Source organism: Octopus bimaculoides, chromosome 11, assembly GCF_046866305.1.
Source record: "Octopus bimaculoides isolate indiv1 chromosome 11, ASM4686630v1, whole genome shotgun sequence".
Lineage (NCBI taxonomy): Eukaryota > Metazoa > Mollusca > Cephalopoda > Octopoda > Octopodidae > Octopus > Octopus bimaculoides.
Window position 1 is genome coordinate 62,484,870 of NC_142938.1, and position 21,091 is coordinate 62,505,960.

The window sequence follows — 21,091 nt, forward strand, 5'->3', positions numbered from 1 at the left end:
GTAGTAGTAGTAGTAGTAGTAGTAGTAGTAGTAGTAGTAGTAGTAGTAGTAGTAGTAGTAGTGGTGGTGGTGGTGGTGGTGGTGGTGGTGGTTGTGGTGGTGGTGGTGGTGGTGGTGATGGTGGTGGTAGTGGTAGTAGTGTTAGTAGTAGTAGTAGTAGTAGTAGTAGTAGTGGTGGTGGTGGTGGTGGTGGTGGTGGTGGTAGTAGTAGTAGTAGTAGTAGTAGTAGTAGTAGTAGTAGTAGTAGTAGTTTCACTTTCAGTATTAAATTACTGCGTAGAGTCTTGATATGCGTGTACATATGTTTGTGTGTATGCGTGATTGAATAAATGCAGTTATACGTATGCATATGAATGAGTTGTTGCGTGTGTGTGTGTGTGTGTGCGTGTGTGTATGTGTATATGTGTGTGTGAGAGAGAAAGAGAGAGAGGGTAAGAGTTCGTGTTTTTGTGCCTCTGTGAGTGAGTGTGGGAGTGTAAAGCAAAAATTCTCTACTTCCCGTGTGTTTCTAAAGTGGCACAATGAAATGATGTTTTAAAAGTAGAAAATACGTTAAAATACATGTTAAAAAGAAATCTTTTACAAGATTAAATGCAAATATTTCCAAATAGATAAAAAAGCGTTCAATTTACGTTAAGATTATTGTTTTTACTATTTTTAACCTTTGAATTTTTCAGTGGTTTCAACATTTTCATTATTTTTAACTTTTACGAAGTTACATTTCAATTCTCACAATGTTTCACTGCTTTATCTTTGATTCGTTATTTTTTATTTGTTTCTTGTTATTGTTTTTTTTTTTGTCGTTGCTTGACTTTTTTCTTTCCTAGTTTTCATTAATTGGTCTTAAGGTTTCCTACTCATTGGACTTCCAGCTTTTTTCAAAACAGTGACTGATTTCCATTCGAAATTTGCTTGGCAGCAAAAGCCTCTCATCTAGTTGTTCTTGACTATAAGTGAATGATTCGGTTTCACCTTTTCTATAAAATGGTATATTCTCTAATGGGTTTCCTTCTCCAGCTCCAAAATCAAAATTGGCTTTACAGAATATTCTCTCTTCTCCGTCCTGGTCATTTTCATCTTCGTTTGTTCCTTTGTATTTATAAGACCGATAGATTATATCCTTCAATTTATTCCGGGCCTCTCTGAGACTTACATTATCCTCATTCTTTGATATCTCCTCTAAAATATTATCTGTTAAATAAGTAAATTCCTTCATATCGTCGACCTTTTCGAAAATTTGGAGTTCTTCATTGGCAGAGTTGAAAACTTTATTAAGTAGTGTATTAAACAGAAGAGCAGTTTTGTGTTTGCAAGCAATTTTATGTTGTCGATATCGTGCATAAAACATATCATAGAAATTATCAAGACATTTGTCTCTGTAGCATATTTTATCACCTATTACTTTGGACATTTTCATCATTCTCTCGTGATCAAATGATTTTCCAAAACCAAGAAAATGAGAATCTCTAGCCAGGTAATCCCATTTATCAACGTCGATGTTACAGGATTTATTGTTGACGATTTGGTAAAGAAATTTTGGTCTCTGAGATTTTTCTGATTTACCAGTAATGAGATCTTTTATGAAATCAATTTCATCAGACTGAAGTTCTTTTTTAATACGTGGGTTCTCTTCAAGAAGATGTTCTAACATTTGACATGATGCATCTTCATGTTCCCACTCTTCACCTCCATTTTTGTTTCGATACTCGTTGATAATTTCTTGAAAGACATGAGAAAAAGGCGCATGTCCTAAATCATGACATAAAGCAGCAATTTCGACACAAAGTATATCTCGATCAGATATTTCCAGATCGGGATTTTGCTGCTTAAGATGGCGAACCATTTTCCCAGCTAGGTAACATGTTCCTAGACAATGCTCAAATCTATTATGTGAAGCTGATGGATAAACGTAATTAACCAAACTTAATTGTTTTATATTACGTAATCTCCAAAATTGTGTTGTATTTATAATCTTTACACAGAGTGGTGGGAGCTGCATAGCTCCATGAATAGCGTCCTGAAAAACCTGGTCCCATTTTCTAACATTTGAGTCGACCATTATTAAATTATCAGGAAAATATCTAACTTACTTTTTGGATTGCCGTTTATGTTGCTTTTGTTTTGCTGGTGGTGGTCCTGTTGATGTTGCTGCGTGTGTTGGTTTTGAAATGTGGAGTAGAAATATAAGTCAATCAGATATGTTCAGTACGATATTTCTAATATTTGATTTGAAAGATCTCAGTCGCATTGGCATTTGGATGTCGGATGCCACAAGTAATTTAACCGATCTAAAAGTGTCTCCGTGGTTGGTAGCAAGACAATGGAATAAACAGTGTTGCTATTTCAAAAGTTGGTTTAAAAGTAAACCCAACAACCGTTACTAACACTACCACCACTGCCAATACCATCACTACCACTATCACCACCGCCGCCGCCACCACCACTGCTAAATAGCAGTAAAAATTAGGTGTGGCTGTGAAATTGAAAGTGAAACTTGTACGCTACTACTACTACTACTACTATTTGCGAAGTTTATATCACAAGTCAGAAACTGAAAGTGATATTAAAGGTAACCAAGGATCGATCTCTACTCATAAACTGTTAAGCAAACGCTCTCCACAATGTGCTGAGCCAAATTGTAGACTATAAGCTACATCGACAACATTGTGGCTGTCTGCTCTAAACACGTAACATCCGAGTACAAACCTGGACATGACCGAATAGGATAGTACCTACATTAAAACATCTGTCGTCATTATGACGTTCCCCTTCCTAAATACTGGCATGAATACCACTCGAAACATGTCACACTCTTCTGCTGGACTTTACCATCTGTACTGGTAGATAGATGCCGATTGAATTGGGTGTAGTTTTGAAGCTGTAAGCGAAACTTGTACACTACTACTACTATTACTTGTAGTCGTAGTATTTTTAGCGTTCTATTTCAATTTGTTTTATCGTTTCTCTATTAGGTACTTCTGTCCCTGCTAGGGATTGTACCTTGCCTCTTTTCAGGTACATTATACCACACTTCTGGAGTCTGAATTCCATTCTAATGTCAGCGCTAAAACAGTTGAGTGCGTTGTCCAAGAAACTGACTTGTACCTCTTCCATTTTATACAGCTTCAAATCGTCCATGAAGATGAAGTGATTGATTGTTTGAGATTTTCCCTTTAGCTGATATCCAAGGTTCATTTTCCTAAGTACCAAAAGTCAGAGGAATCATGCAAAGAACAAAAAGCAATAGAGATAAGCTATTTCCCTGAAAAATTCCTCTTCTGAGCCCCAGAGTGCCCAAGCTTTTTTCGTAGGCTGTCAGCTCAGTTTTCTACCCAACCATACTTCTCTTCAGGAAATACGTTACATTCCTTGCAGTTCCAAATAGTTCCAAGCATTCGATAATCCACGAATGTGGAATCATGTCATAAGGTTTGCTATAGTCAATCCAGGTCATTCCCAAATTCGTTCTCCTTCCTTTACAATCTTGCATTACCATTTTGTCTATCAATAATTGGTCTGTTATGGCTACATGGAGTTGATTGTGCAGTCCCTTCTTGCGTAATTCTTTTTTATGTCCTTTTTGTACTTCTTTCTCTGTTTTCCTTTTTTTCTGCTCTCAATTCTCCCTCGTTCCTAACTGTCACTAGCAAAGTTTCCTTACTTTGGGCTAGGTATCTCATTAAGCTTCCTAGTTCGATACGCACGCAATCTTCCACTCTTATGAGTCCCCTTCCTCCATTTGCTCTCTTCATGTATAGGCGATCAGTAACTGCACGTAGATGGTGGGCTCTATGCATCGTGAGAAGCTTTCTTGACTTCCTGTCCATCTCCTCTAGCTCCTCTTCTATCCACTTCAGGATACGAACTACTGCGGATGCATACGAGTTTATTGCCGAAATTATGTTTCTGGCATTCAGTTTTGAAGTCAGTTATTTTCTCACTCGCCGCAGGTACTCTATTTTTGTCTTTTTCTTCATGTCGTGATGTTTGATTCCATCTACCTCAAGTACTCCCAGGTATTTATTAGCTGGACTGAGGTTGAATTGCCTTCATCATTTCACCTCTTAGTAGCCATGTGCCTTCTGTCCTGGCAAACTTCCCTCGTCTAATCGCCATCGAAGAGGAAGGTGAGGGTAGACAGAAAGGTGTTACCTTCTAGTGTGTTTATCAAAACATAGACGACAGTGGCAAGACTGGGGAGACTGAACGGATCTACTCCCTTGATTGATGTTAACCCCGCATGTTTTTGTAATCTTTTTGTGCTGTAACTCGTCCTCCGATATTGTCTTCCACATCTTGGGCCTTTATGATTTAAATTATTTACATTTGACGGATATTTGTCCTCATCTTGTTTGTTGTTAATACAACGTTTCGGCTGATATACCCTCTAGCCTTCATCAGGTGTCTTGGGGAAATTTCGAACCTGGGTTTCCCCAAGACACCTGATGAAGGCTGGAGGGGATATCAGCCGAAACGTTGTGTTAACAACAAACAAGATGAGGACAAATATCTGTCAAATGTAAATAATGTAAATAATATACATAATTCCTCATCTCTTAAATATAGAATTGTATTATTATTATTATTATTATTATTATTATTATTATTATTATTATTATTGAGAGAAAGAGAAACGCATGCCATCGAAGTGACACTGGGGTAAAATATACGAATCTCATTATACCCATCATGACTACTCCCCTAATAAGGGTACACCAGGCACATGCATCACAACCATATGTGTGCGACATGGTGATTGTTGTTGTTGTTGTTATCGTTGTTGTTGTTGTTATTGTTGTTGTTGTTGTTGTTGTTGTCGCCATAGCTGGAGATGTGTTTCTGGAAAGCTGTAAGTTTATTACTAATTCACTTGTTTAAAAGGTTCTATACTGTATTTTGCTGTTTAAATCGTTTTGCAAGCCAGCTGACCTTCTGGGGGTGGGGCGTTGACGTTTGTTAACCAAATTTTGGGAGTGATACGAACCTTTTTGTTTTCAAATTTCTTCGAAAATTTGCTTCGAAGAAAGTAAATATTGAAGATGGTGACGAAAAGCGGGAGTGAAGAAGCAAGGTGATGCAGCAATTTTCACGAGGACTTCCCCTTCTCCCTACCACCAGTGGCAGTAGACAGCAGGAAGAAGAAGAAGAAGAAGAAGAAGAAGAAGAAGAAGAAGAAGAAGAAGAAGAAGAAGAAGAAGAAGAAGAAGAAGAAGAAGAAGAAGAAGAAGAAGAAGAAGAAGAAGAAGAAGAGTCAAGAAAAGAAGAAAGAAGATGAAAAGCAGAAAGAAAGGGAGAGGAAGGAAGGAGTAAAGTCTTCCCCACTACATGGAAATTGTAGTAGCACGAAGAACAACATTGACAACAGCTGCTGCGAAGAGTCTAACAAAAATGGAGTTTATCACGGCAACTAAGGAATTGGTTAACATCACATTGGAGAACAGAATAAAAAACTAAACAAGGCAGCAAAATATATGAAAATGAATGGAAGGAGGGCAGAATTGACGGCTCCAAGCGACGTGAAATAGCTAAACGGGCAGCTGTCTATAGGTACGTGAACACAAAAACAAGGAAATTCGAAAACGCTAAACGCGACCACGTGGGAAAGCCTCGAAACATATATGGCAGGATATCTATCACATTGCGAGAGCGAGGCAGTACAGCCGAGTGAAGTCCTTTTTAAGACGGGGGGAGGGAGGTGATACAGAACTCGGTGGCTACGCATCGCACTGAGGAAATTGCCCTCCCCCCAACGTACATGGGAAGAAGGACGGTACGAATTACGGTGTCAGGTATCCCACCAGGCTTGGATTTATGGTGGATTCTCGCCTGTATTTGTACGGACGGGGAAAAGAATCTCTTGGATGCTAAAATATCGAGGAGGGAGAATTGGGTTGGAAATATCTTAGAGGTTCTTCTCCACGTGAAGCCAAAGCAGTTAGAGAAAGTCCCATACCTGATTTCCCTTTCGAATGGAGTAGAACTAAGGGTGAACGAGGAGGGAAGAAGGCCGGGGTGCTACGATTATGGTCCAATGGGCTACTTATGGTTTTTCGGCCAACAGTATCAGAAAGAAATGTCCAACCGAAAGCACCACAACTCACGAGTCGACAAAAACAACAACAACAACAACAACAACAACAACAACAACAAAAAGGCAGGGGAATAGTAAAAAGAAATTGAACCCAAGGAAACAAAGCAGGCAGGTGTTACAGTAAAGGTGGCAGTGGGAGTAGCACTAGCAGCAGCGAAGAACCCAACCAAACAGTCAAGATGGGGGAACCACTCGACCGCAAACAGCACCAGGAGGTTAAGTGAAACTCCGTTTTTCCATTCCTTACATTCTGGCCAGCATGGCATGTCTTTTCTGGCCAAAAAATGTAGTTTGCGGCACTTTGGAAGGTCACTGTAATTCATTCAACGAAAAAAAAAATAAATAAAATTTCCAATGATTCCAGCTAGATATGAGGGGTGTGGACGATCAACTAAGTAACAGTCGAACACGTGGTTAGATGTAATCAACACATTCCCTCCCCGAAAATGGCTAACCTGGTGCAAAAATTTGAAGCCATTATTATTATTATTATTATTATTCAGTAGTTTTATTTTTATAACGTGCTTTCACTTCACTACCGAGCGCAGCTCTGTGCGACTTGGGTATGTGCTGTGGTTTGCTGTGGTGCTCTTATGTTTACTGTATTGAAAGTGTTTTGCGTAGAATGTGTGCAGTACCCAGTAGTGCAATTTTCTGTATGTTATATATATTTGTAAGTCCTGGTGTTTTTGTTATGTATTTGTCTGAATATTTTTTTATTATACCTAAGGCACCTACTATGATAGGAATTGTTTCTGTTTTTAGATTCCACATTCGAGTTATCTCTATTTCCAGGTCTTTGTATTTTGAAAGTTTTTCCATTTCTTTTAGAGAAACGTTGTCATCTGCTGGTATTGAAACATCAATTAGAAGGCATTTTTTTCCTTCATGATCTTTGACAACTATATCTGGTCTATTTGCCTTAATTTCTCTATCTGTGTGTATTGGCATATCCCAGAGTATGGTTGCTTTCTCGTTTTCTGTGACCTTTTCTGGCGTGTGTTTATACCATCTTTTTTCTGTTGCTATTCCATAATGTTGGCATAGCTTCCAGTGTATATAGGTCCCAGCTCTGTCGTGTCTGTGAATATATTCCTTCTTAGCCAGGACTGGGCAGCCAGAGATAATATGATTTATTGTTTCTTGTCGATCTCCACATATTCTACAGTTACTTGTTATATTTCTTTTCATTATGTGTTTTTGGTAATTTCTGGTGGGGAGGCTTTGGTCTTGAGCAGCAATTAAAAATCCTTCAGTCTCTGCTTTGAGTCCTGAGCTTCTCAGCCATTGCTGGGATTTTTCTCTGTCTATTTCTTTCGCATTTAGTTTAGCCCAGTATTTACCATGTAGGGGCTTTTCTTGCCATCGTTTTATCATGGTCCGTTGCTGTTCTAGTTTTAGTTTGGATTTCATTTGTTTTATAGCTTTTGTTGTTTCTTCTTCTTCTTCTTCGTATTTGTTAGGTAGATTGATTTCTTGTTTGTATTTGTCAGCTTCCTTAAATACTGAAAACAGTTTTTTGTTTTGCTCGTGTTTTGTGGCTATTTGTATTAGTTTCCCTTGCTTCTGGAGTAGGTATTTTTGCAGTCCTATGGTGGTTATTTTATAATAGTTTTCTAGCTGTATAAGACCCCTGCCACCTTCTGTGCGTTGTATATATAGCCTTTCTATGTCAGATTTTGGGTGGTGCATCCTATATCCTGTCATTATTTTTCTTGTTTTCCTGTCTATTTTACATAGTTCGTTTAGTGTCCAGTTAAGGATGTTGTAGCTGTAGCTTATAACTGGGACAGCTAAAGTGTTGATACCCATTATCTTGTTTTTAGCATTGAGCTCTGTTTTTAGTAGTGATCTAACTCGTCTATAGTACTCTTTCTTTATTTTTTCTTTCATTTGTGTATGTTGTATCCTATCTAGTTCATTGACTCCTAAATACTTATATGGTTGGCTTTCGTCTAGTTCTCTTATTTCATTGGCTTTATCTAGTGTTATATTGCTACTTTTAACTAATTTTCTTCTTTTCAGGGTTGCTTTGGCACATTTTTCTAATCCGAATTTCATTTCTATTTCCTTGGTAAAGCCGTGTACTGTCTGTAGTAGTGTTTCTAGCTCTTTGTCGTTTTTTGCCTATAATTTTAGGTCATCCATATATAGAAGGTGGCTGACTGTTTTTCCATAGCATTTGTAACCGCATCCAGTTCTATTTAGCAATTCTGTTAAAGGTGTGAGTGCCAGGCAGAACAGGAGTGGAGAGAGCGTGTCTCCCTGGAATATTCCTCTTCTAATGGGGATGGCTTTCGTTTTCACAAGTCCCTCTTTTGTTTGGAGCTGTAGCACTGTCTGCCATTTGTTCATTGAGTGCTCTATGTATTTTATGATAATTGGTGCCACCTTGTTTATGGCTAGTGTTTCCAGAATCCACGTGTGGTGAACACTGTCGAAAGCCTTTTGGTAGTCCACCCAGGCCATACTGAGGCCTTTCTTCTTTCTGCGGCTGTCTTCAGTTATGGCTTTATTGATCAATAATTGATCTTTACAGCCGTATGAGCCCTTGCAGCATCCCTTCTGCTCTTCTGGAAACAGGTTGTTATTTTCCAGGTGTTTACTCACTCTCTGCGATATTATTGCAGTAAAGGCTTTGTAGATCGTAGGGAGACAGGTTATAGGTCTATAGTTTTGTGGTTTCTCCGTTTCCGTGGATTTGGGGATTAAGATGGTTTTCCCTTTTGTGAGCCATTCAGGCATTGTTTCTGGATCTGCTATTATGTTGTTAAAGTTTTCTGCCAGCTTTCATTATTATTATTATTATTATTATTATTATTATTATCATTATTATTATCATTATTATTATTATTAATATTATTATTATTATTATCATTATTATCATCATTATTATTATTATTATTATTATTATTATTATTATCATTATTATTATTATTATCATTATTATTATTATTATTATTATTATTATTATTATTAATATTATTATTATTATTATTATTATTATTATCATTATTATTATTATTATTATTATTATTATTATTGTTGTTCTTAAGACCGTGGCTGGTAGCATCGTTAGTACGCCGGGTTAAAGGCTTAGCGGCATTTCGTTCGTCTTTAAGTTTTTAGTTCAAATTCCGTCGAAGTTTCCTTTGCTTTTTATCATTTCGGGGTTCATAAATTAAGTACCAGTCTCGTACTGAATCGATGTAACCGACTATCCCAGAAATTGCAGGCCTTCAGCCTATAGTAGAAAGGAATATTATTAAGCCGGCGAACCTGCTGAATAGTTAACGCGCTGTGCAAAATGCTTAGTGGAGTCTCGTGTGACTTTACGTTCTGAGTTCAAATTACGCCGAGGTTAATTTGCAATCCATCTTTTCGGGATCGATAAAGTACCAGTCGAGCACTGCAGTGGATGAAATTACCTTGCCCCTCTCCAAACTAATTGCTGGCATTCTGTCAAAATTTGAAACCATTATTATTTTATTCTATATTTTAGCTTGATATCGAGGCTTTTAGCTATTAGCCGGGTCTCTACCTGAGATCTAAGACTAGTAGCTATGTTACAACGATTGTAATTTTCTCAAGAGATGAGCTGTTGAGGTTAGTGCCATATTTACGACATTGTCTATTTCCTTTATTCTTTTACCCGTTTCAGTGATTTTCACTGCGGCCATGCTGGAGCACCACCTTTTTACTCGGAGAAATCGACCCCAGGGCTTATTCGTTTTAATCTATGTACTTATTCTATCGGTCACTTTTGCCGAACCGCTACGTTACAGAGACATAAACACCAACATCGGTTGTCAAGGGATGGTGGGGGGGGATAAACACACGCACACACACACACACACACACACACATATATATATATATATATACATATATGTATCTATTTATCTAACTATTTATCTGTCTATCTATCTATATATATATATATATATATGTGTGTGTGTGTGTGTGTATTTATATCTAAATATATATATATATATATATATATATATATATATATATATATATATATATATATAAATATATATAAATATATATATATACATATATAAATATATATGTAACCACATGGTTCCGGGTTCAGTCCCACTGCGTGGCACCTTGGGCAAGTGTCTTCTACTATAGCCTCGGGCCGACCAAAGCCTTGTGAGTGGATTTGGTAGACGGAAACTGAAAGAAGCCTGTCGTATATATGTGTATATATGTATGTGTGTGTATATGTTTGCGCGTCTGTGTTTGTCCCCCCAACATCGCTTGACAACCGATTCTGGTGTGTTTACGTCCCCGTAACTTAGCGGTTCGGCAAAAGAGACGATAGAATAAGTACTAGGCTTACAAAGAATAAGTCCTGGGGTCGATTTGCTCGACTAAAGGTGGTACTCCAGCATGGCCACAGTCAAATGACTGAAACAAGTAAAAGAGTAAAAGAGTATATCTATATATATATATGTATGTATATATATATATGTATATATATATATATATACATATATGTTTATATATATATATATATATATATATATATATATATATATATATATAATTTTTCAGATATTTTATAGATGAAGATTAAAGACACTTTTTTGTGCAATTCCTAGTGTCTACCGGTAGAATAACTTTTCGGTTTCCACATTCTGTTAATTCTCTAGGTCTCTGTATATAGCAAACTTTTCGAATTTTTTTACTAATCAGCTGGTAACATTAGATGGCAAGCATTTTGTCGATGATGTTTGATAATAATATCAGGTCTGCTAGTATTTAACTTTCTATCAGTCCAACGCCACAGTAAATCTGTTACCCTCTGGGACTGGTTTAGGGTGGTGTTCTTAACAGTTTTAGGCAGGGGAATACAATGAAGACGATAGATATTTTAATGTAGGTACTACCCTATTTAGTCATGTTCAGATTTGTACTCAATTATTACGTGTTCAGAGCAGACAGCCACAATGTTATCGATGGTTTCAATACTGTAGCTTATAATCACGTAATCTACAGTTTTGCTCAGCACATAGTGGAGAACGCTTGCTTAACAGTTTATGAGTAGAGATTGATCGTCAATTGCTATTGATAACACTTTCAGTTTCTGACTTCAGATATAAACTGCGTAAATCGTAGTAGTAGTAGTAGTAGTAGTAGTAGTAGTAGTAGTAGTAGTAGTAGTAGTAGTAGTAGTGTTCTTGGTATTGGTGACGTGGTGCTGGTGTGAGAGTGTTGTGTTTATTTTTCAGCCAACTTCTGATATAGCAACGCTGTTTATTTTGTCGTGTTGCTATCAACCTCGGAGACACTTTTAGATCGCTTATATTATTTCTGACATCAGACATCTAAATGCCAATGGGACTGGGATCTTTTCAAATCAAATATTAGAAATATCGTACTGAACACGTCTGTATAATTCATATTTCTACTCAATATTTCAAAACCAACAAACGTAACAACAAGGCCACCAGCAGCGAAAATAGCAATATAGAAAGCAACTAACAAGTAAGTTAGATATTTTCCTGAATATTTCATAATGGCCAACTCACGCAGTACATATTGGGATCAGGTTTTTCAGGATGCTATTCATGGGGCTATGCAGCTCCCACCACTCTGTGTAGATATTATCAATACGATTCAGTTCCAGAGATTACGTAATATCAAACAATTAGGTTTGGTTTATTACGTTTATCCATGTGCTTCACATAACAGATTTGAACATTGTCTGGGGACATGCTATCTTGCTAGCAAAATGATTCGTCACCTTAAGGAGCAAAATCCCGATCTGCAAATATCTGATCGAGATATACTTTGTGTTGAAATTGCTGCATTGTGTCATAATTTAGGACATGGCCCTTTCTCTTACGCCTTTCAAGAAATTATCAACCAACATCGCAAGGAAAATGGAGGTGAAAAGTGGAAAAATGAAAATGCAACGTGCGAAATGTTGGATGAACTTCTTAAAAAAAACGGACATATTAAAAAAGAACTTGAGCTTGATGACATTGATTTCATAAAAGATATTATCATTGGTGAACCAAGAAATTCTAAGAAGAAGAAGCCAAAGTTTTTTTACCAAATTGTCAACAATACAGACTATAAAATCGACGTTAATAAATGGGATTACCTGGCAAGAGATTCTCATTTTCTTGGCATTGGAAAATCATTTGATCACGGAAGAATGATGAAAATGTCCAAAGTAATAAATGATGAAATATGCTACAGAGACAAAACACTTGATAATTTCTATGATATGTTTTATTCCCGATATCGACTACATAAAGCAGCTTACCAACACAAAACTGTTCTACTGTTTAATACGCTACTTGGAGAGGCATTCAGATCCGCAGATAAACACATGAAAATTTTCGAAAAGGTTGACGATATGAAGAAATTTACTTATTTTACAGATAGTGTTTTGGAGGAAATATTAAAGAATGAGAATAATGAAGGTCTCAAAGAGGCACAGAAAATATTGGAGAGTATGTTTTACCGGCATTATAAATACAACGGTACAGACAAAGATGGAAATTACCAAGGCGAAGACCAAGAGAAAATATTCTGTGAAGCCAATTTGGATTATGGAGCTGGAGAGGAAAACCCATTAGAGAAAATACCATTTTATAAAAAAGGTGGGATTGAATCCTTCAAATATAAACAACAAGAATTAGAAGACAAGCTTTTGCTGCCAAAAAAATTTCATTTGAAAATCTATCACTGTTTTGAAAAGCGAGTGAATAACTAAAATGAAGGAAGTTACAAGATAAAAGAGAGTGATTTTTAAAAAATGAACAATAAGTAATGAAAAAATAATAGAAAAGCAAGAACCTTGAGAAAAAGCAATAGCAAAACAATCAGATCGAATATGACGAAACAAAGAAGAAATGAATGTGTGAAATAAGAAATAAGACATGCTAAAAGTTAAAAATAATGAAACAATATCCAAACTACTGACAGATTGCAAGGTTAGAAATAACCATGTTGAAATGAACCCTTTTTGTTTTCACTAAAAATATTTTCTTTTAACCAAATGTTTTCAGTGGTTTAAAATTTTCCCCTTTTTTGTTTTAATTTGAAACATATAATTTTATTATGCAACGTTAGAAATGTATATGAGGAAGTAAAGGCATTTTGTTTAAGATTTGGGAAAAGTTAGAAAATGATAAAAATATATTGAAACTTCTGAAAAATCCAAAGGACAAAATTTCTAAACGAACGATAATCTTTATCTAAATTAAACGTATTTTTATAAGAAATATTTTCCTATAACTAAATGTCTTAGATTAAAAAATAATTAACTTATATTTCATTACTTTTAAATTATACCCTCTCATTGAGTCACGTTAGGAATATATGACAAACATTGTGATTTCTTGTTTAGGATTTGGTAAAATTTTAAGATTCTAAAAATATATTGAAACTTTTCAAGCATTCAAAGGTTAGAATTAATAAAAGAATAATAATTTTTTTCCAAATCAATCATTGTTTTTTATTTCTTTGTTTCCACAAAAAATATATTCTGTTTACTAAAAGTCTTCGATTTCTTTAAATTTTAACATATATTTCCTTACTTTTAAAACATAACTTCATTGTGCAACAAGAAAAAGCATATTTCAGATTTGGTTGTCATATACATACGGGTACACTCTCACAGACTCACATACACATATTAACATACACAAACACGCACACATAGAAAAATCGAGTGTGATTTGCTATGAAAATCCGTAATGTGATCATTGTACTCTCTCTCTCTCTCTCTCTCTCTCTCTCTCTCTCTCTCTCTCTCTCTCTCTCTCTCTCTCTCTCTCTCTCTCTTTCTCACTCACTCTCGCCCCACACACAAAGATAAAGCGCATTACTTTCCCGGTTAGAGTTTCGGCGCCCAAAATTGCAAGGGAAAGTTTATTTCTTTTTCAAATCTATTCTGCCATCTGGGATTAATATATCAAGTGATTTTAAGTGGTATAAAAAAGATATTTTGTTTTAATATTATACTTTTAATTGTTTCACACACACACACAAACTCTAGTGTTTCTTTACATTAATTTTCTTTCATTCATTATCTCTCCAGCCCAGACTTCGTTACCACTAATTGCTGTAACTTCAGCTTTTTCACTTATTCTTTCAAACTTGTTTCAATTTTCAGTCTAATGTAATCCACACTCTCGAAAATGGATTTCTGCAAAATGTTATGTAGAAATATGGGTAAGGAACAAAACAGCAAAAAAGATTTGATGACGGGATGAAGGGTGAAATTTCCGAGTGGTTCACTACACATCACACCCCCGTTTTGAGGACAAAAAAAATGTTTTGTGGCACATTAGATCATGGTAATTTATTCAACGATAAAAAAAAAGTGTCCAATGATTTCGGGAAGAAATCCTTCCCCAAAATGACTAACCTGGTGGAAAAATTTGAAGCCATTATTATTATTATTATTATTATTATTATTATTATTATTATTATTATTATTATTAAGACAGCGAGCTGAGAGCATCGTTAGTACACCAGGTAAAATACTTAACGGCATTTCATTCGTCTTTACGTTTTCAGTTCAAATTCTGCCGAGGTCATCTTTGCCTTTTATCATTTTGGGGTTCATAAATTAAGTACCCGTCTCGTATTGAATCGATGTAACCGACTATCCCAGAAATTCCAGTCCTTCAACCGATAGCAGAAAGGAATATTATTAAGCCGGCGAACCTGCAGAATAGTTAACACGCTGGGCAAAATGTTTAGCGGCGTTTCGTGTGACTTTACGTTCTGAGTTCAAATTATGCCGATGTCAACTGGCATTCCATCTTTTCAGGATCGATAAAATAAGTACCAATCGAGAACCACAGTGGATATAATTACCTTATCCCTCTCCAAATCAATTGCTGGCATTAAGCCAAAATTTGAAACCATTATTATTTAATTCTACATTTTAGCTTGTTTCGAGGCTTTTAGCTAGTGGCCGGGTCTCTGCCAGAGATCGAAGACTATACTACCTATGTTATAACGATTGTAATTTTCTCAAGAGACAAGCTGTTAAGGTTAGTGCCATATTTAAGACATTGTACATATTTGATTTTTCAGATATTTTATAGATGAAGATTAAAGACACTATTTTTGTATCATGCATAGGGCTCTTACTACTACCGGTAGAATAACTTTTCAGTTTCCCCATTCTCTTGATTCTCTAGGTCTCTGCAGTTAGCTAACTTTTCGAATACTTTGAATGATCGCTTGGTATTATTAGATGGCAAGCATTTTGTCGATGATGTTTGATAATAATATCAGGTCTGCTAATATTTAACTGTCTATCAGTACGAATGGTGAAGTCCAATACAAAAGTAACTCTGTTACCCTCTGCAACTGATTTTGGGTGGTGTTCTTACCAATTTTTAGGGAGTGAAATGTCATAGTGACGACAGATATTTTAATTTAGGTACTACCGTATTCGGTCATGTCCATGTTTGTACTCGGTTATAACGTGTTTAGAGCAGACAGCCACAATGTTATCGATGGTTTCAATACTGTAGCTTATAATCACGTAATCTACAATTTGGCTCAGCACATAGTGGAGAACGCTTGCTTAACAGTTTATGAGTAGAGATTGATCGTCAATTGCTATTGATAACACTTTCAGTTTCTGACTTCAGATATAAACTGCGTAAATCGTAGTAGTAGTAGTAGTAGTAGTAGTAGTAGTAGTAGTAGTAGTAGTAGTAGTAGTAGTAGCGTACAAGTTTCATTTTCAATTTCACAACAGCACGCAAGTTTTACTGTTGTTTAGCATCATCATTCTCAGCAGCAGCAGCAGCAGCCGCAGTAGTAGTAGTAGTAGTAGTAGTAGTAGTAGTAGTAGTAGTAGTAGTAGTAGTAGTAGTAGTAGTAATGTTCTTGGTATTGGTGACGTGGTGCTGGTGTGAGAGTGTTGTGTTTATTTTTCAGCCAACTTCTGATATAGCAACGCTGTTTATTTTGTCGTGTTGCTATCAACCACGGAGACACTTTTAGATCGCTTATATTATTTCTGACATCAGACATCTAAATGCCAATGGGACTGGGATCTTTTCAAATCAAATATTAGAAATATCGTACTGAACACGTCTGTATAATTCATATTTCTACTCAATATTTCAAAACCAACAAACATAACAACAAGGCCACCAGCAGCGAAAATAGCAATATAGAAAGCAACTAACAAGTAAGTTAGATATTTTCCTGAATATTTCATAATGGCCAACTCACGCAGTACATACTGGGATCAGGTTTTTCAGGATGCTATTCATGGGGCTATGCAGCTCCCACCACTCTGTGTAGATATTATCAATACGATTCAGTTCCAGAGATTACGTAATATCAAACAATTAGGTTTGGTTTATTACGTTTATCCATGTGCTTCACATAACAGATTTGAACATTGTCTGGGGACATGCTATCTTGCTAGCAAAATGATTCGTCACCTTAAGGAGCAAAATCCCGATCTGCAAATATCTGATCGAGATATACTTTGTGTTGAAATTGCTGCTTTGTGTCATAATTTAGGACATGGCCCTTTCTCTTACGCCTTTCAAGAAATTATCAACCAACATCGCAAGGAAAATGGAGGTGAAAAGTGGAAAAATGAAAATGCAACGTGCGAAATGTTGGATGAACTTCTTAAAAAAAACGGACATATTAAAAAAGAACTTGAGCTTGATGACATTGATTTCATAAAAGATATTATCATTGGTGAACCAAGAAATTCTAAGAAGAAGAAGCCAAAGTTTTTTTACCAAATTGTCAACAATACAGACTATAAAATCGACGTTAATAAATGGGATTACCTGGCAAGAGATTCTCATTTTCTTGGCATTGGAAAATCATTTGATCACGGAAGAATGATGAAAATGTCCAAAGTAATAAATGATGAAATATGCTACAGAGACAAAACACTTGATAATTTCTATGATATGTTTTATTCCCGATATCGACTACATAAAGCAGCTTACCAACACAAAACTGTTCTACTGTTTAATACGCTACTTGGAGAGGCATTCAGATCCGCAGATAAACACATGAAAATTTTCGAAAAGGTTGACGATATGAAGAAATTTACTTATTTTACAGATAGTGTTTTGGAGGAAATATTAAAGAATGAGAATAATGAAGGTCTCAAAGAGGCACAGAAAATATTGGAGAGTATGTTTTACCGGCATTATAAATACAACGGTACAGACAAAGATGGAAATTACCAAGGCGAAGACCAAGAGAAAATATTCTGTGAAGCCAATTTGGATTATGGAGCTGGAGAGGAAAACCCATTAGAGAAAATACCATTTTATAAAAAAGGTGGGATTGAATCCTTCAAATATAAACAACAAGAATTAGAAGACAAGCTTTTGCTGCCAAAAAAATTTCATTTGAAAATCTATCACTGTTTTGAAAAGCGAGTGAATAACTAAAATGAAGGAAGTTACAAGATAAAAGAGAGTGATTTTTAAAAAATGAACAATAAGTAATGAAAAAATAATAGAAAAGCAAGAACCTTGAGAAAAAGCAATAGCAAAACAATCAGATCGAATATGACGAAACAAAGAAGAAATGAATGTGTGAAATAAGAAATAAGACATGCTAAAAGTTAAAAATAATGAAACAATATCCAAACTACTGACAGATTGCAAGGTTAGAAATAACCATGTTGAAATGAACCCTTTTTGTTTTCACTAAAAATATTTTCTTTTAACCAAATGTTTTCAGCGGTTTAAAATTTTCCCCTTTTTTGTTTTAATTTGAAACATATAATTTTATTATGCAACGTTAGAAATGTATATGAGGAAGTAAAGGCATTTTGTTTAAGATTTGGGAAAAGTTAGAAAATGATAAAAATATATTGAAACTTCTGAAAAATCCAAAGGACAAAATTTCTAAACGAACGATAATCTTTATCTAAATTAAACGTATTTTTATAAGAAATATTTTCCTATAACTAAATGTCTTAGATTAAAAAATAATTAACTTATATTTCATTACTTTTAAATTATACCCTCTCATTGAGTCACGTTAGGAATATATGACAAACATTGTGATTTCTTGTTTAGGATTTGGTAAAATTTTAAGATTCTAAAAATATATTGAAACTTTTCAAGCATTCAAAGGTTAGAATTAATAAAAGAATAATAATTTTTTTCCAAATCAATCATTGTTTTTTATTTCTTTGTTTCCACAAAAAATATATTCTGTTTACTAAAAGTCTTCGATTTCTTTAAATTTTAACATATATTTCCTTACTTTTAAAACATAACTTCATTGTGCAACAAGAAAAAGCATATTTCAGATTTGGTTGTCATATACATACGGGTACACTCTCACAGACTCACATACACATATTAACATACACAAACACGCACACATAGAAAAATCGAGTGTGATTTGCTATGAAAATCCGTAATGTGATCATTGTACTCTCTCTCTCTCTCTCTCTCTCTCTCTCTCTCTCTCTCTCTCTCTCTCTCTCTCTCTCTCTCTCTCTTTCTCACTCACTCTCGCCCCACACACAAAGATAAAGCGCATTACTTTCCCGGTTAGAGTTTCGGCGCCCAAAATTGCAAGGGAAAGTTTATTTCTTTTTCAAATCTATTCTGCCATCTGGGATTAATATATCAAGTGATTTTAAGTGGTATAAAAAAGATATTTTGTTTTAATATTATACTTTTAATTGTTTCACACACACACACAAACTCTAGTGTTTCTTTACATTAATTTTCTTTCATTCATTATCTCTCCAGCCCAGACTTCGTTACCACTAATTGCTGTAACTTCAGCTTTTTCACTTATTCTTTCAAACTTGTTTCAATTTTCAGTCTAATGTAATCCACACTCTCGAAAATGGATTTCTGCAAAATGTTATGTAGAAATATGGGTAAGGAACAAAACAGCAAAAAAGATTTGATGACGGGATGAAGGGTGAAATTTCCGAGTGGTTCACTACACATCACACCCCCGTTTTGAGGACAAAAAAAATGTTTTGTGGCACATTAGATCATGGTAATTTATTCAACGATAAAAAAAAAGTGTCCAATGATTTCGGGAAGAAATCCTTCCCCAAAATGACTAACCTGGTGGAAAAATTTGAAGCCATTATTATTATTATTATTATTATTATTATTATTATTATTATTATTAAGACAGCGAGCTGAGAGCATCGTTAGTACACCAGGTAAAATACTTAACGGCATTTCATTCGTCTTTACGTTTTCAGTTCAAATTCTGCCGAGGTCATCTTTGCCTTTTATCATTTTGGGGTTCATAAATTAAGTACCCGTCTCGTATTGAATCGATGTAACCGACTATCCCAGAAATTCCAGTCCTTCAACCGATAGCAGAAAGGAATATTATTAAGCCGGCGAACCTGCAGAATAGTTAACACGCTGGGCAAAATGTTTAGCGGCGTTTCGTGTGACTTTACGTTCTGAGTTCAAATTATGCCGATGTCAACTGGCATTCCATCTTTTCAGGATCGATAAAATAAGTACCAATCGAGAACCACAGTGGATATAATTACCTTATCCCTCTCCAAATCAATTGCTGGCATTAAGCCAAAATTTGAAACCATTATTATTTAATTCTACATTTTAGCTTGTTTCGAGGCTTTTAGCTAGTGGCCGGGTCTCTGCCAGAGATCGAAGACTATACTACCTATGTTATAACGATTGTAATTTTCTCAAGAGACAAGCTGTTAAGGTTAGTGCCATATTTAAGACATTGTACATATTTGATTTTTCAGATATTTTATAGATGAAGATTAAAGACCCTATTTTTGTATCATGCATAGGGCTCTTACTACTACCGGTAGAATAACTTTTCAGTTTCCCCATTCTCTTGATTCTCTAGGTCTCTGCAGTTAGCTAACTTTTCGAATACTTTGAATGATCGCTTGGTATTATTAGATGGCAAGCATTTTGTCGATGATGTTTGATAATAATATCAGGTCTGCTAATATTTAACTGTCTATCAGTACGAATGGTGAAGTCCAATACAAAAGTAACTCTGTTACCCTCTGCAACTGATTTTGGGTGGTGTTCTTACCAATTTTTAGGGAGTGAAATGTCATAGTGACGACAGATATTTTAATTTAGGTACTACCGTATTCGGTCATGTCCATGTTTGTACTCGGTTATAACGTGTTTAGAGCAGACAGCCACAATGTTATCGATGGTTTCAATACTGTAGCTTATAATCACGTAATCTACAATTTGGCTCAGCACATAGTGGAGAACGCTTGCTTAACAGTTTATGAGTAGAGATTGATCGTCAATTGCTATTGATAACACTTTCAGTTTCTGACTTCAGATATAAACTGCGTAAATCGTATTAGTAGTAGTAGTAGTAGTAGTAGTAGTAGTAGTAGTAGTAGTAGTAGTAGTAGTAGTAGTAGTAGTAGTAGTAGTAGCGTACAAGTTTCATTTTCAATTTCACAACAGCACGCAAGTTTTACTGTTGTTTAGCATCATCATTCTCAGCAGCAGCAGCAGCAGCCGCAGTAGTAGTAGTAGTAGTAGTAGTAGTAGTAGTAGTAGTAGTAGTAGTAATGTTCTTGGTATTGGTGACGTGGTGCTGGTGTGAGAGTGTTGTGTTTATTTTTCAGCCAACTTCTGATATAGCAACGCTGTTTATTTTGTCGTGTTGCTATCAACCACGGAGACACTTTTAGATCGCTTATATTATTTCTGACATCAGACATCTAAATGCCAATGCGACTGAGAACTTTTCAAATCAAATATTAGAAATATCGTACTGAACATGTCTGTATGATTCATATTTCTTCTTCACATTTCAACACCAGCATACACAACAACGTGGCCACCAACAGCAACAACATCAATATAAAAAATAACTAAAAAGTAAGTTAGATAGTTTCCTGATAATTTCATAATGGCCTACTCACGCAGTACAAACTGGGATCAGGTTTTTCATGACACTATGCATCTCCCAACACTCTGTGTAGATATTATCAATACAATCCAATTCCAGAGA

At 35.5% G+C, this 21,091-nt stretch overlaps 3 pseudogenes; 2 read left to right on the top strand and 1 right to left on the bottom strand.

The window, feature by feature from the left end:
- Window positions 1-226: 226 nt before the first annotated feature.
- On the bottom strand, window positions 227-2,426 carry LOC149133375 (deoxynucleoside triphosphate triphosphohydrolase SAMHD1-like; annotated as a pseudogene).
- Window positions 2,427-11,283: 8,857 nt separating this feature from the next.
- On the top strand, window positions 11,284-13,564 carry LOC149133376 (deoxynucleoside triphosphate triphosphohydrolase SAMHD1 pseudogene; annotated as a pseudogene).
- Window positions 13,565-15,966: 2,402 nt separating this feature from the next.
- On the top strand, window positions 15,967-18,254 carry LOC106867145 (deoxynucleoside triphosphate triphosphohydrolase SAMHD1 pseudogene; annotated as a pseudogene).
- Window positions 18,255-21,091: the final 2,837 nt, after the last annotated feature.